At 46.1% G+C, this 17,178-nt stretch overlaps 1 protein-coding gene across 1 annotated transcript in view; it reads left to right on the top strand.

The window, feature by feature from the left end:
- The window catches only part of LOC147678860 (uncharacterized), a 57,890-nt gene that overhangs the window by 20,387 nt on the left and 20,325 nt on the right, over positions 1 to 17,178 (top strand). The window contains exon 2 of the mRNA XM_086946302.1: positions 4,591 to 4,676. The gene's annotated coding sequence lies outside the window, so the exon portion shown is untranslated. The remainder of the gene's footprint in view (positions 1 to 4,590; positions 4,677 to 17,178) is intronic.

The following is a 17,178-nucleotide window of genomic DNA, read 5'->3' as shown; positions in this document are numbered from 1 at the left end:
CGTAAGTTTCTGGTGGGGATTTTGAAAGACTTAAAGTTTAAACAAGCGAAATTGGCCCTGAAGTTCCTACAAGAAGCTAAAGACGCTTATACTCTTTTCTGTACTATAAACTTTATCCGGATGGCACTATGGCTAAGGAATACCAGAGAATTTGGACTCTAACATTACCTGACCCCTTGGATAATTAACCCCTGCCCCACTAGCTTAATGAATTATGGTGTTAGATAATTTTATCTTTTATAATCTTTTTAATGGAAATTCACCTTTTTAAATATTTCTGTGTGTATTGTATATGTGCGTTTATGGTGTCTTTTTAAGAACCGAATAAAGATTATAAATTGCAAATTGACTAAAACCAAGTTATTATACTGACCGTCTGCTATGTTACCCTTTCTGGCGCAACCCTATAGATCAACCAAAATAATGTGCAGTGCGTTGCAAAAAGAATTTTTTTCATGTACGTGTAAAGCCCAAATATATACAAAATACAGTAATCAGCCGATTACTGTTATGAACAAATGCCTATGTTGGTGCAGGAAAGAGGATTTGTCAATGTGTAAATTAAGCAGAATTGAAAGCAAATCATGAAACTTCAAAGGCGAGAAATTCAGCTGTTAATCAAAATAATGGAAACTATAATTTACTATAGTGTCGGCGCATCAAAAGAACAATGGTATGAAATTATATTATAGGAAATTATAAAGGTCCTCTCCCAAATTCAAACCTACAGCTGCTTTACTATTCAGGTTAACTATATACTTGGACTCAAGTTGTTTTAGGCTTTTCTCCCTGTTACCCCCTTTCCTATTTGCTGCCACAGCATCGATGACAACATTTTGCAAATGGCTCAAATCATTATGATGAGTGGTCTTAAAATGCTGAGCTACCGGATATGCCGGATCCGAATTAACTATTGCTCTTAAATGTTGCAATATTCGCATGTGCGCTTGTAGTTTGGTACTGCCTACGTAGTACATATTACAGCTGCCTTTCAAGATATACACAGCAAATTCTGTGCGGCAGGTGTAATGCGCTTTAAGGGCTATTGAGGTGCTGGAAAAGGGAGTCAAATACGATGTGGTGTTAACACCGAATTTGCACGCTCGACTAGAGCTACATTTAAAGAAACCCCTGCGAGGGGACAACCAACTGCCTGTCTTTCTAGTCCCTGGACTACTAGTTACAAGCTCATTCCGCATGGAATACGCTCTTCTGGACGTAACTGTAGGGGTCATAGGCATAACCTCTTTAAGGACCTGGTCTGTTAGAATAATAGGCCATTCCTTTTTTACGATTTTACAAATCTGTCTGGCCTGTCTGCTATAACCAGTGATCAGTCTGATCTCCTCTACGTTTGCTTACTCATCATCACTAATGGTAGAGTCCCTGTCGGGATCCAACAGGGATGGTCGAGCGAGGGCATTGGCTTTTATGATTGCTGAATCTAAATGATCAGAATTGTAGCCTCTCACCATCAGCCTAATTTTTGCCTCCTGTTGATGATACTGCCTTGCTTCAGTTGTACTGCAAGCTCTATGAATCCTAAGGAATTCCCCGTAGGGGATGCTAGCTATCGTATGCTGAGGATGGAAACTCCTATATATTTTTTTTCTCTTTCTCTGTTTTTTTGTTTTGTTTTTGTTTTCCTTAAAGAAGGGGGATTGTGTAGTATATCACTGTAAGATAGAATGTTATGCATGTAAGTATGATCTGGAATTGTAGAAGTGTTCACTGTGTAAATTCCTTAGTTATCAGTTACATGAAAGAAGTCCTGCCAGCTGTACTCTTATTTCTCCTGTGCTGGGGGTTTTAATAAAGAACCTACTAATCAACTAGAATCCGGTGATTCTTTCAATTCTACAACCATCAACTTAAGATGAAACGTGGGTTGGACTGACATGGTGTTAAAGTGGATAGAGGTGATGGTTAGGTCGAGATTAAATAACCTATTCATGTGCGGCTGGCTTTGTCAAAATGTAGGACAGCTGTGAACGATGAGTCTGTGAATGGTATGACCTCAGAATGAATGGTGGAATGTGAGCAGAAATGTCATGGTAATAAATGAACAATCCTTGTTGGTAGTCGGGTGGGGGGGAGGGGGGGGGGGGGGGGTTGAAGAGGGGATTGGTGATCCAGTGGAATGGGATGGGACCCAAAACATACTTCAGTAAGTTAAAAGCAAAAGGCTTAACAGAAAGCCTGTAAGGTTTCATGATGCTTTAAGTCTCTCTTTATTTAGTGTTCTGCCATCTGTACGGTTATCCCCATCCTATAATTGGTGGCTTATATCGGGCTAATTACATTTCCCTTTCATGCCTCTTTAAAAAAAAAAAAAGCGTTTCACGGACTGCGAGGACTGAGCTGTGTGGCACTTAATAAATCCCCTGTTGTTACCCGGAGCTGTGTCCTGCTTATTTTCCAGTGGAGAGGAGCAGTGGTATGGATATATAACGCCGGCTTGCTGATACCGGCTTAAGGACACACCCTCTCGTTCAGGTGCTCCGCACTCTTCAGCAAAATCTTTGGTAGGAGTACGGACAGTGCTAAGCGCGGCGCCCCCCCACCGAACAAAAAGTCATTGCCATTTGGCGGTCATTTCAGTGAGGGGAGAGAGTAGGCAGCACGAAGTTGCCTGATCAGGATAACAACAGAGGTTAAGTGGGACTATTCATTCAGGACTTTGTATGCGAGTGCTGAGTCAAGCGCCCTGAATTTGGGATATCACTTGTTGTTTGGCTCCGCTTTATACTAAATGCGGAACCAGGTTGGACTAGAGTACCCAGCATGCAATTTGCCCTGAGCCACAAGCACACCTGCACTAAGGAAGAGGGGCCGAGAGACTACCTTAAGGGAGTGGTCTCTTCTAATCCAGGATCTAACCACCAGCCTGTGAGACCGGCCCTGATGACAGCCGAACCGGGCTAGAAACGCGTCTGCCAAAAGCGTTTCACAGACTGCGAGGACTGAACTGTGTGGCACTTAATAAATCCCCTGTTGTTACCCGGAGCTGTGTCCTGCTTGTTTTCCAGTGGAGAGGAGCAGTGGTATGGATATATATATATATCTCCACAATCCTGTAGTGCCAAAAGACAGCTCGAACACAAACCAGGTACAGACCACAACAAGGGTTTCTTGGTGAAATAAAGAGCTTTTATTCCATCGAGGGGAACGGCAATATGACTCGTTTCGTCCGGGGAACCCGGACTTGATCACATCATATATATATGTTCGAACGGATTCCCTCACTGATTGCTCCAGGGAAAACACAAAAGACTCGCACTCCAGGGTCCTTGTGAGAAACGTTTACTGGCGACGCGTTTCCACCAGGCGGGCTTCTTCGTTAGCCAACCACGTAAACATTACAATCACCATTTTAAAGTGCACCAAAAGTAGTGAAAATAGACATAGGACCACATTCCAAAACAAACTACAAATCCTGTAGGAACTAAAATTGAGTAGAAGAAAGACTCTATAGTGCAATTGTTAACTTGATTCTGTGCTTGAATTTAAATAAACCACATTTCATTATTTAAATTATATGTGAGGTCTGTACATAATACTAAATAAGTCGAATTAAATAAATTAACGATCTGGCCAAGTGGCCTGTGTACATAAATCTAAAGCACTGTATGTATTAATCCATACATTTGTGCAGAATAGAGAAAAAAAGCAACACAAATTTAGGCCAGGTGACCTCATATCTCCTCTTGGCGGGGACAGAAATATAACAAGTTTACAGATTATACAATTCTCGGTGATGAAGAGGAAGAAAGACAAGATATTCGTGTATATATATATATATATATATATATATATATATATATATATATATATTTCTGCCCGCATTTCTCCCCATCGCTTTCAATCTCCTAACATGGCACATTCTGCCTATCCCCACCCTGCTCGTTGTCTACGCTCCTGTGCTGCAGCCAGACACAGTGAACTATTCACTCCATGTAATGCATTGTCACACCCATACTCCCGCTTGGAAGCTAACTCCATTAGACTTGTTACAAATTGGTTAAAAGTTTCAGTTGATCTTTGGGACTGGCTGTTAAATTAACAACATTCGTTAAAACTTAGAATACTTTGTTTCTAGTCTTTTCATTATTCTCAATACATTTCTCTAAAACATTACAACAATCACCCATAGCCACCAGTAAAAAGTTATGTTCAGCCCTTCTGACCCAAAAGCATTCAAGAGAGAAGCTCTGAGTGTTGGCATGAAAATCCTTCCATTTGGTCCTTGATTTTAATTCTAAAAGGTACCTAACCACTGCTGGTATGACAAGGGCGACTTCCCTTGCTGACAAAATAAGCAGATGGCACAACAGATCGCATGTGAAAAGGCAGCTGAGCAGTCCAGTACCCACAGCAGTTCATGGTGAACCAAGACATTTGAGAAATAAACAGTTACACCTACAGACACACACAACCAGTCACAGGCTAAAGTTACGTACGGTAGTCCTTCTTTAGAGATATGGCTGATTATCAAATGAAATGGTCATTACAAAGAAAGTTGTTGCTCAAAACTAAAATGTAGACCTTGTCTTTAGGTATTGATGCTTGTTCCTCCTTTGTCTTCAACAGGTGAACAGCGACATCTCTCTTTCAATGCACGGGTAAGCAACATTGATGCAGTTGTGTGCTGAAGCAGCACAAACCCTGTTGGACTGGTAAGTCTCTGCAAATCATAATCTGCCCTCCTCTTCTTCTAGAAACATCACTCTTCCCTAGAGTTGGAACAGTCCGATCACAATGGTGCTGTGACATTGTGCAATTTGTTTCAAAGGCTGGAATAGTGAGGCATTACTTTCTGAATTTGAATTTTAAAACATTTGTAAAGCGCACTTTTACCTAGCGGTTTCATGTCTCTCAGTCTATTGAGTACCATTTAAATGGGCAATAAAATCGCCTGTTCTTTACATCACCTAGCACCTCACTTCTGCCCTTTCTAGCTTTCTAAGTGTACTTTGTGTCCAGTTATTCGTTCCCTCTTCTGGTATTTGCGCCCCCCCCCCTTATTATTCCCGTTATGGTTCATTTAGCGGGGTGTGTATAGTAAGAGATGTATTAAACCTCTGCAAAACAATAGCAGACTGCAAATATCTGTAATAACATGTTTATTAACGAAATCCTGTGTAAAAAGGCAAAAATAAATCGTGACACTAAACAACATGGCTATAAAAATATACCAACGTGTGGAAAAAGTAAACATGATAGGGGTGGGGTTTGAAAGTTGTGTAGTTAAACAGGGATTTATGAGGGGGAAAAAATCGAAAAACTTTTTATTGGCATTTCCTGTATTTACGTGCATTACAGCAGTAACAATGGCATTGTTATACATGAAAAATCTCACATACTTTACATCTTGGCATGAGATTAGGTAACATCATGGTCTACAAACTCTCACGTAGCCTTATAGTCGATGATGGGTCTAAGGGACAAGTGGTGGGGTAGTGTCAGCACCCATACGAGGCAGTCTTTGTTGTACGCTGAGATGTTAGGCGTGCTCTCTCTGCTAGCACAATTTCATAGGGGTCGTGGTATGTCAGCAGTAATATAAACCTAAACAAACCTGGGGTATAGAACTGGGGTGCACTGTGTCTTTTTATTGCTACCGTTTGGGGGTAGTCGCCTGATTGATGCATTGTGACAGGGTGGCTAGTTAAGCGGTACAAAAGGCGGTGGTGATGGACGGAGCATCCGAACCAATCAAACACTCACACCCAGTCAACAGATCTGGGTTTAATCCATCACCGTTCTTTAGCTCACTCTGCCACCCCAGTTCAGATATGGCCATATGCAAATCAGTCTGACCCTGTGCCTCATGGGAACAGTCCAGTCCGAACTGCCAAGCCATGCCTTCCCTGGACCGGAAACAAGCTTCCTAGGACCGGTTTCTGGCATTTCAGCCGTCTTCAGCCAGGCTTGCTTGAACCCAGTGGCAAAGTGAGCAAGGGACTCACGCCTGAGCATACCCTGCCAACTTATGGCGAACAAAGTGGCTAGTTAGGCATGCGCAGGTGGGGGAAGGGGGAGGGAAAGTGCCGGAGATCACCCCCATGAGGATGGAGTTACGATCCGCTTGCGGCTGTCAATTGCGTTTTGGAGATTGTATCTGGCTAATCCTGGATATAGGGAGCCGTTCCTGTTCGTTTCGCGTCTGTTGCCGCACTCTGGCACAACGAGAACGCCGATCCACACAAAGATATGATTACTGAGGTAAGATTACTGAGACAAGAGACAGCGTTTCTAGTGAGATAAATGTGGACATAGAGAGAAAGCGTCTTTTTAGGTCGAGCGTCAGCGAAGGACCTATTGTCGGCGGTTTCGGGGGAATCTGAGACAGCGTTCGGGCTCGCGCCTCTGCTGTCTCAGATTCCTCCTCGAGGGCGCGCATGGCGCCGTGCACATCCCCTGCCTGCCATTCACATGCTCTCGCAATCACACACAGGCAAAGTCACGCATGCGCACACACATTCCCACGCGCACACTCACCCCGCACCCACCCCCACACGCAGGGCTTACAATGACACACAAACGCAGGGCTTACAATTACACACAAACGCGCACACACACACCCTCCCAACCCCACTCACTGGGCACACGCAGGGCTTCCATCACTGGGGAGGGCGGGCACCGTCCATGTGCCCCGACGCCCCCCCTCACCGGGTCTGTTATACTCCTCTCGTTCTGTTCCTCCCTGTGTCCAGACTCGGCAGTCCGCTCCATTGTTTCTCCGCCCCTTCCTTCCTTCGTGCGTGTCACGCTTCTCCTTTCTCCCGGCTGGAAATCCGATTTGCGTGTCAGGCCTCGTTTTTAATAGTGGAGTCTCCAGGGAGTGCATCGTTGTGAGCCTCGGACAGGGTTCCTGGCAGTGGGTGCTATCGAGTGCGTCAGTCCTTTGTTCCCGGCTCTCTGGCGTCTCTCCAGTGCGTGCAGACTGACCGCGAGCTCAGCCGATCAGAGGCCCGTCAGCCCAACCCCGCAGTTAGAAGACAGCAACTCGTCAAACTAAGGGGTCACGTGATGCTAGCAAGCAAATACAACACCCCTGGAAATCGTGCTACCACCCTTGCTGCTAATCATACAAGCGGGCCACTACATCTCTCTAGCTGCAATTATTTCGAACAGCCCCGTATATTGTACACCATCACAAGCGATATCTCCATCTGAAAATATCCCCGCTGTGCACGGCACCAGCAGCCCATTAGTAACTACTTCAGATGGTGCCAGTAACCACTACACTGCCCAATGTTGACACAGATACCTGCTAAACAAAGCACAGTTGCAGACGGTGCTAGTAGCCTGATTTACAAATGGTGCCAGCAGACCCTGTATACCCGACGCTGTAAATGGCAACAACCCCTGCACATACCGCAGCTGTAAACGATGGTAGCAGCTCATACATACCCCACTGAATCTAATTGTTAGCAGTCCCCCACACATTCCGCCACTGCAGATGATGCTAGCAGTTCCCACATAGCCCTTCGACGCAATTTGTGATAGCTGTCACTATTACACTCCCCTTCATATTGTTAATATCTCTCTTTCACCAGCCTTAGCAGAAGCAAGTGGGGCTACTAAGTCCCAGGTCCCCCCACACCAGGGTGTGAGAATAACATGGAGTTTGCAATGTGGAGTGATTCTATCCTTCAATACATCTTTTCTGGGGAGTGATGGTTGTGCAGCTCGTTAGTGTAGTGTGTTCAGTGCAGCTCATTAAATAATAGGTGTTCTTTGGTGACGCTCCCCGGTGTGTGGGAGTTGGTGCAGGATTATCGGAGCACCTCAATGTCTTGGCCTGAAACTATGATGGGTCAGTAATTGCCTGTCTGTATGCCTCTTGAATGAATCTGTACACAGGAACAACCTATGATTTAGCAATTAGAATATCCTGGATAAGCGTATGCTCCCTACGATGTCTCTTAATTGGTCAGCTCAGTTAGTTAGAGCTCTGTGCTATGAACGCGAGGCTGGCATGTTCGATCCCCCTACTGACCATTGTTTTTCATTATTAAATTAGAAAAGTAGTGTATTACAGAACAAGGCTGTTAAAACACGGTATAGGGTTGTTGTTTATTGTGGTAATTTACTGATCTATAGTGGCGAATATTTGTAATAGAACCAGGGTGGGTATTGCTAGTGCCATTTAAGGGGCACTGTGGGCTAACACCCGCTCCTCTTTCTGATATCCTCCTCCTTTTTGAAGCTCTGTTTGAACCTGGCTTTTCTTACACCGAGCCTTTACGGGAAGGCTGGACCGCACTTTCCCTTTTAGTTATAAGAAGCTTTGTCATGCTAAATGTAGGCTAACACCTATGTGTCCACTACAATGATGGGACGGTCATCCCATTGAACTTCAGCCACCAGTACTTCTAAAACGGAGGAGCTGGCTGCATGAGTGCAGTTATTGTTGTACCATTGTTGTTTCATTTATTTGTTTGGGCAATAAACAATGGCGATTTGTTAACATTTTATTAAGCAGATCAGATTGTTGTTGGTGGCCTCAGGTGTTCGTCTTAGCAAAAAAAAGTAAAAAACACTGTGACTTGTTATTAGTATGTTTGTTGGTTGCCCCAAGATATTACTTTCTCTTATCGGAAAGTCACGTGGTTTGGGCTTATGCGATATGCAGCGATTAGCTTAGAAGCTCCCACAGGTTGAACCGACTAACATTTCTGTCTCCCTGGGCATGAAAAAGTGGGCCAATGTGTAACTGTAAACTTGTGCTATTAGTTACTTATTTTTCAAACTCATAACCCTGTATTGAGGAAGACTGTAAAAATTGCTAAGGCTTGGTAATTGGGCACGAATTCTCATACTACAAATTCACTAATATTCCAGTTGATAACTGCCAGCGGTGTGCACTTCAATCAAACATCACGAATCTCCGCATTTGTCTTATTAATAGGATCCAGACAAAAACGTCACTTCATTTGTTCCAGTTTATCATCAGAAACAGCAAACTTGAATAATTAACCTGTTCAACACGCCAACCACTGTATGTTAGCAGTCATGTAACTTATGAACTGTTTGACATTCAAGCACACCATTTTTTTTAATGAAAACTCCAAATTAAGGAGCAAAAGGTAGATTATGACATCAGACCACATAATTCACGCCACATAATTACACTGCACTCAATGCAACATACACTCCAAATACCACTCAGTGCCACATAATTACACGCCACACAATTACACTCCAAACAATACCACTCAGTGCCACATAATTACACGCCACATAATTTCACTCCAAACAATAACACTCAGTGCCACATAATTATATGCTACATATTTACACTACACTCAATGCAACATACACTACAAATACTACTCAGTGCCACATAATTATATGCTACATATTTACACTGCGCTCAACACAACATACACTCCAAATACCACTCAGTGCCACATAATTGCACGCCACATAATTACACTGCACTCAATGCAACATACACTCCAAATACCACTCAGTGCCACATAGTTACACCCCACATAATTACACTCTATCGCATCACTCAGCACCACCACAGCATCACTCAGGAGCACCACAACATCGCTGAATAACACAACATCACTGAACGCCACAGCATCACTGAATGCCACAGCATCACTGAACGCCACAGCATCACTGAACGCCACAGCATCACTGAACGCCACAGCATCACTGAACGCCACCGCATCACTGAACGCCACCGCATCACTCGTCGCAACCTTTCAACAACTGGTTCACATATGTTCTCTCAATGTTTCAAGCTTTATTACAAATGTCACAAAAAGATGTTAATATTTCACTTCTGTTCTTGGATTTTCGTCACAATAAAATACACTGAACATAATTTTCACAAAAGTTATTAACAAAAGTTTAAGCTATTGCCATTATAAATTACAGCAACTTTTATTTACGTATTAATTATTTAAAGAAAATTAAGAACAATTGTTATTTGTAATATCAATACATCTAAGTCACGTAAATACAACACATATTGCATTACAAATGCTATAGGTGTCACATTTGCAAAAGTTAAAAGTATTGGCATTGTAAAATCGTCACATAAATAAAAACATTGTCATTTACAATACCAATAGCTCAAACTTTCCTAATGCGAGACCTATTGCATTGCAAATGCTTGTTTGTATTTGAGTTTACAAACATGCTAACGAGGGCAAGTAGAGAGTTTTCAGTTAATTAGTGTTTCCTTGAGGAAGGTTACCAGGTTTTGCCGGGTGGTTTATTTATTGCCTACTGCATTGGCTTGATCGATACGTATATTATAGAACTCCATGATTTACTAATGACTGTGTTATCATCATCTATTGTGAAGACGGCTGAGAGGCTAGAGGGCAGATGCGGTGTTTGTTGTGGATGTATGAAACACAAGGAATTATAATTAAATAACATTAGGAATGGAGTACATGTTAACATAACGACCGGGTTCCATTTCCATGTAAGGTTAATATTTTGGAATTTCAATATAGAGCATGAGTTACTTGGAACGATACGCCTGAGTATGTTAAGTCTGGATTGAGGTTTTTAGATTTATTAACAACTCCTTGGGGCAGAGATTTGGGTTCGTATCTCAACATTTGAAGAGTAGGTCTTTCTGCAGCTTGGATGACATATAAGTAATGGAATCTATATGATCTTTACAGGAGCCTTAACTGAATCATAGAAGGATACAGAATAATTAACACAATTTTTTATGGGATACGCCTTTCAGATACAGAAACCCTTTGTGGTCCGGAAGTATCACCATAAATCAAGTAGGCGCTTACAACCTGTATTAGTAGTCTGATACATTGATTTCTATACAAAGAAGGGGTTACATTTTGACTTACTTAGCTCTGCCATATATTTTCTATTTACAGAAGAATAACGACTTGAAGTTTATAGGTATTTAAAAAGGTTATTATATGCGCATGTCCGGTTTACGGGTTCTATCGCCTTTCACAAAGTGGTTTTATATTTACGAGAAGAGGTTGTTTTTACATATAGTGCATAGGCTCCAGTGGGCACGGGAGATATCTGTAAGTTTGTGTGGCGACAATTTTTGATTGAGTCTCATTTTGCGCACCTCCCACTCTGGCGATAAGGTTGCACTCAGGTTAGTGAGATGCCCTCTCTGCTTTAATTTTTTTAATCTTTTCTCTCTCCATCATGTTTTGGGTTATAGCCCACCTCTATTCATTTGAGGAAATCTTGTCGTGCTGGACGCAACAATGGTGCTTTTTCACTGTTGGTGAATTTTTAAATGACAGACCACTTTGTGTTATCTTTCATGTCATGATTGACATGTATGATGTTTTGTGAGATTATTCGAATTATTTAATGGAATCATAGGTATTTTTGTATGTTTATATCCAGACAGCCTTGATGAAGTTGCGGGATATAACCCTAAACGCGGCAAAACACCTGTAAATGAAGGAAGGATACAGAATAATTAACACACATTTTTATGGGATATGCCTTTTAGATACAGAAACCCTTTGTGGTCCAGAAGTATCACCACAAATCAAAAGAATAATGACTTGAAGTTTATAGCCTTGATGAAGTTGCGGGATAACACCCCAAACGCGACGAAACACGCGTTGGCTGTTGAGAGTTGATTCTGAAGCCTACATGAATAAATCTTGAAAAAGAGAACACAAGACATTTACATCTGTTTCACTGTGTGACATATTATTATTTGGGTTTGCTGTTGTGAAAACTGGGAGACTTTTTCTTGAATGTGACCTGTGCTGGGGAGAGAATTAGAGTACCACATTTGCTGACATCCCCGACTCCTTCGGTAGTGTGGCCTCATGTGAGTCAGTATGTTTCTGGAATGGAAGGAGAGCGAGATTGAGAGAGAGAAATTGTTTGCCCCGGTCCCAGTATGTACTAACATATTCATTCATTTTTAGAGATTTTTCTTTTCTTGAGTAGGGTATATATGATGCATATTCTTCATTTGATAATTTTTTTAAATGACCCAAAGTTGGCAGTCGTGGACTTTGCAGAATGTAATTGCATTTTCTGATCTTTCCCTATTTTGTCTTTGTGGGATTGTGGGGGAACTGGTAAAACTTGACGATGATGGGGGCGCTAGAGGGCGCACTTGCGGAATGGCTGCTTAGGCACGCAGCTCCCGCTCCTTGGTACATAATCCTCCATAGATCCTGCACCACGGGGTGCTATATCACCCCCAAAGATTGGATCCTGTATCCTGACATCACTCTCCACACTCGATCCTAATCTGGAGGCTCTGCGTGCTTTGGAACCGGAGATACGAGCTGCGGAAATCAGCCCGACTCTCGCTCTGGAGCTGCGACGAGCGGATGCCCGGCCGCTGCAGTCCACGCGACCCTGGGGACTGCCACGAGGTTGTAGGCCGCATCTCACCGCTGCAGTCGCGATCCTGCTGGGACGACGTGTGGAGGCTGCCGCGCAGGTAGGCGGCGGCGGGAGGCTTCGCCTTGAGTCTCCCCCCGACCACCGCTGGCTCTTCCTCGCTGGCACTGGGGGGGACCGCTCCTCGCACGGCGGGTAGAGCTGCGGACTCTCCGGACTGCGGTGTCTGCCTTCCGCCTCGCTGCTGAACCTGGCCTGTGCAGCGCAGGCCGTCGGACCTGCTGGCCTGGGATCGGGGACGGCCCCCCGCGCTGAGAATCACCATCGCGAGCCGCATCTCTCACCCACGGACCCCTGCACCATATAAGGAGTTGGCGACACTGTCGGGTGAGCGCTTGCTGCGGGTCCGCCTTGCGCAGAGGCCCTAGGCTACTCCCCTGTACGGGTGCTATCCCCGTTGTTGACCGCCGTTATCTGCCCTACTGGGCTGGACCCTGCTGCCTGCCGTGAACTCCGTGCCCGTGCTTCTTCCCAGCCGGCCCTGCGCTACGAGCGACCTTAACCACGGCTGCGTGCTTCTGGCTGCACGACCACCTACACCTTTCTAGTGCCTGGAGGGTGCATAGCGCTGATCCCTGACGGCGCCCCCTGCTGTTGCCTGCTGCCGGCTGTAAACTCCCTGAGAGGCCTGTGCTCCCATAGAACTGCCCTGCCATTCTTTATCTTGGCCTGCAAGTCGCCTCCAGACGCTGCCATGGGGCGGACCGAGAATCGCCAGCCCAAGCTGAGTTTTGACAGCGTCCGTAAAAGCGCCAAATTGACGCAGATGAACCCGGGCCCTAGCGCGTCTTCTCCACAGCCTACCCCGCCTCCGACCCCCGATGTGGACCTTACCAATTTGATTCAAGAGATGCGGCAGGGCTTCGCCACTGTCGTGGAGAAGGTAGTTGGGGTCACGGCTCGACTTGACGCCTTAGTACACAAGTTCGATCGCCATAAGGAGCGCATCACGGCCGCAGAGCAGCGAATATCCGACAATACAGATGTCTCCACGACCCATACGTCGCAGTTGGCCAGAATGGGCAATTTACTCCGCATTATAGCGGCAAAGAACGAGGACTTGGAAGCACGCAGCCGCCGCAACATACGTTTAACGAATGTGCCGGAGTCCACGGCCACGGGCAGGATGGAACTGTACGTGGAAAAATTGCTCAGAGGCTCAATCGGAGAGGAAGCTTTTTCGCCTCAGTTCATAGTGGAGAGGGCCCACCGCTCCCTGGCGCCTATGCCCCAACCTGGCTTGCCACCTAGGCCCATAATTGCTCGGCTCTTGAACTATCGCGACCGTGACACAGCCCTCAGGGCAGCCCGGACTCAACGATCGCTGCAGTATAACGGGATTACTTTCTCCATCTATCCCGACTTCACACCGATGGTCCAGGACGAACGGCGCAAGTTTCTACTAGTGAAGAATAAGCTGCGGGAGGCCCAAATAGACTATGCTCTCTTGTATCCTGCGAAGCTACGAGTTACCCATCAGGGCAAACAGCGCTTTTTCACCAATCCGCAAAAAGCAGAGGACTTCCTGAAGACGATAAGTAGGGCGCGCAGGGACGACAATGCTTCTGCAGATGACCAGGAGAATGCTGACCTACCTCCAGCGCAACATGATGACTAACTGTCCCTGCGTGTTTTGAGCACAATATTGTCCGTGCCTGCTGGCTCTCACGCAACGGCTAGGGCTTTGGTAGCTGGGGTGATACGAGAACGATGGACCTGCACGGACCCTGCACCCCAGTGGTAATGTACACCAAGGACCGCTCTCTCGGCCCTAGTCTCCACCGAGGGCGGTACAGTTCTGGAGCTAAGGACCGGGTAGTGGCAGTGCGCGCTCTATGCTATACCCCTATTGGGTGTTCCCCATTGCCTTGTTGCGTTTTTTGCTGTTTGTGCTACTACAGTTGGGGGGGGGGGAGGGTGGGGGAGGGACTGTGAGGGGGATCCATGGCTACTGGCATGTTTGGGATGCTGGGGTGGGTGGGGGGGGGATGGGTTTCAAGAGGCTCATGCTGCTCAGATTGTGTGTATCTTTGCTGACCTGGTGTGAGTTCTGGCACTGGTGTGGTGGGTATGGTTTCATCATTCGGCCCTCTCGGGCGCTATCATATCTATTATTGTTATGTCCATGGCTGTTTTGAATGCAAATGCGCGACTGACGTGCTTATTGTGGAATGTCCGGGGATTGAATAATGCTAAGAAATGCAGAAATGTAATTGCCTATTTGGATAGGCATCATGTGCAGGTTGCCATGTTGCAGGAGACACATCTGCCTGCACGGGGCGGTGCCTCTTTTGCGACGAAATGGGCTGGTGCCCGTGTTTTTTCCTCATACTCAACCTATGCAAGGGGCGTGGCGGTGCTCATTGCCCGCGGAGTTCCTTTTCAACATTTCGGGGAGGCGGTGGACAAGGAGGGACATTATGCTTTATTGTGGGGTAGGGTGGGCCACGATGTCTACATATTTGTATCCATGTATGCACCAAATGTTGACTCACCTGCCTTTTTTTCCACACTGTGGGGCAAGATTGTGGCTGTTGGGGCGCGACACATCGTTTGGGGCGGAGATTTCAACTTAGCACTGGCGCCCCCCTAGATAGAGCAGATGGCGTTAGCTCCTACAAGCCCAAGGCCAGGGAGACGTTAGAGGGAGTCGTAGAGGAGGGCGGACTATTGGATGCTTGGAGACACCTACATCCCCTGGGGCGGGAGGGGACACACTTCACCTCTCACACCGGAACATGGGCACGTTTGGACTATTTTCTAGTTAACAGGGAAATTGCTGTGGAGTTGCTTAGGGTGGATCATCTGCCTAGAACCTATTCTGATCACAGCCCTGTGTCTTTGCAGTTCTGCACTCCTGGGTGGGACAATCCACGACCGCAGTGGAGGCTGCGCCCTGATGTGCTTCTAGACAACCTTTTTTGCACTGAGCTGGGAGAGGAGATAGCGGATTTCTTCCCTAGAAATAAGGGCTCGGTTGAATCAGTTGAACACATATGGGAGGCTTTTAAGGTCACTATCAGGGGCTTCTGCATCTCTAAAAGTCATGGGGTGCTGCGTGATATCCTGCAATCCATTACTGCACTTGAACGGGACCTGCGGGCTCTGGAACTCCGCATGACGTCAGATGCTGACCCACACTTGCACGCCACCTTTAGGGAGACACTATCAAAATATGAGGAGGAGGCGGCCAGGGAGGCGAAATATCGGGGTAAACACTGGGTAGCCCGAAAATACTGTGAGGGAGACAGGCCTGGTAAAGTGCTTGCTGCGATCACACGGCCATCACGGGTGCATAACACTATACTGGAGCTTACTGATGCATCCGGCACCACTGTCAGGGACTCGGAAGCGATACTGTCCACCTTCACGACACATTACTCTTCACTTTATACTTCCACGGCAGAGGAAAACGCGCCATATGCTGAGTACCTCAATGACGTGGCGTTATGCTGGCTCAGCGATGGGGACGGGGAGTTTCTTGCAGCACCTTTCGAGCTTGACGAGATTCGCGAGGCCATCATGTCCCTTAAAAATGGGAAGGCGCCGGGGCTCGACGGCATACCGGCTGAATTTTACAAAGCCTACATTGACATTATGGCACCAGTGCTCCGCGAGGTCTTTACAGAGTCACTTGCTGATGGGGTACTCCCCTGTTCTATGCGTGAGGTGGTAATTACCTCCCTTTTGAAGCCGTATAAAGACCCCACCTCCTGTGACTCTTACCGTCCACTTTCCCTCCTAAATTGCGATGTTAAAATACTTGCCAAGGTTCTGGCCACTCGATTATCGCTGTTAATGACAAGACTTGTCCTGCCTGACCAATCTGGCTTCGTAGCGGGCAGATCCACGTCCCATAATCTTCGCACCCTCTTCTCCTTGCTTCGCACGGTTCACCCCGACATCCCTGTAGCAGCTGTGTTCCTGGACGCCACCAAGGCGTTCGACTCGATCGAGTGGCCCTACCTCTTTTCGGTCCTGGCTAGCATGGGTTTCCCTAAACTGTTTCTATCTTGGGTTCGCCTTTTGTACACGGACCCCACGGCGAGGGTACTAATTAATGGCCGGCTGTCGCGTCCTATTACGCTCACGAGAGGCACCCGCCAGGGATGCCCACTCTCTCCCCTGTTATTTGCCATTGCGGTCGAACCACTCGCCTGTCGCTTACGACAGTTACACCGAGCGGGAGCGGTGCAATGCCTGCAGCGGCAAATTGATGTATCCCTCTACGCGGATGACATCACACTATACGTCAAGTATCCTGAGACGCATCTCAATCCCCTTCTTCGGGAATTCATCCTGTTCGGTGGGGTGTCGGGTGTACACATCAACTGGACCAAGTCGCAGTTTTTTCCCCTCACAGATGCGGTGCGTGCCTTCCCTCTCGATTACCCTTTGGAGTGGTGTCGTGATGATCTTCGATATTTGGGAATCCGCATTTCTCGCGATAAAGACGAGACACCGCGGTCCAATTATGGAGTAGCCATAACTAAATTGACTGCTTCCGTCGACAGATGGATCACACTGCCACTCTCCATGGCTGGGAGAGCCTCACTCATAAAAATGGTGATATTACCTCGCTTCCTATATCTTTTTCTTAATATCCCCTACTGTAGTATGTATGTATGTAATATGTGACATCATCAGCATTGGATTGCGGATGCGCGAAATATATAGTTAGTGCAACTAACTATATGTGGAATTTCATTGGTTTTATATCAATGAAATGTCCAGCTAACTATATAGGAGGAATTTCAATGGTTTTTTATATGTTAATTC

This window comes from Lissotriton vulgaris, chromosome 12, assembly GCF_964263255.1.
Source record: "Lissotriton vulgaris chromosome 12, aLisVul1.2, whole genome shotgun sequence".
Classification (NCBI taxonomy): Eukaryota; Metazoa; Chordata; class Amphibia; order Caudata; family Salamandridae; genus Lissotriton; species Lissotriton vulgaris.
Note: the sequence above shows the minus strand (reverse complement) of the source record. Positions and strands in the feature narration are given on the sequence as shown.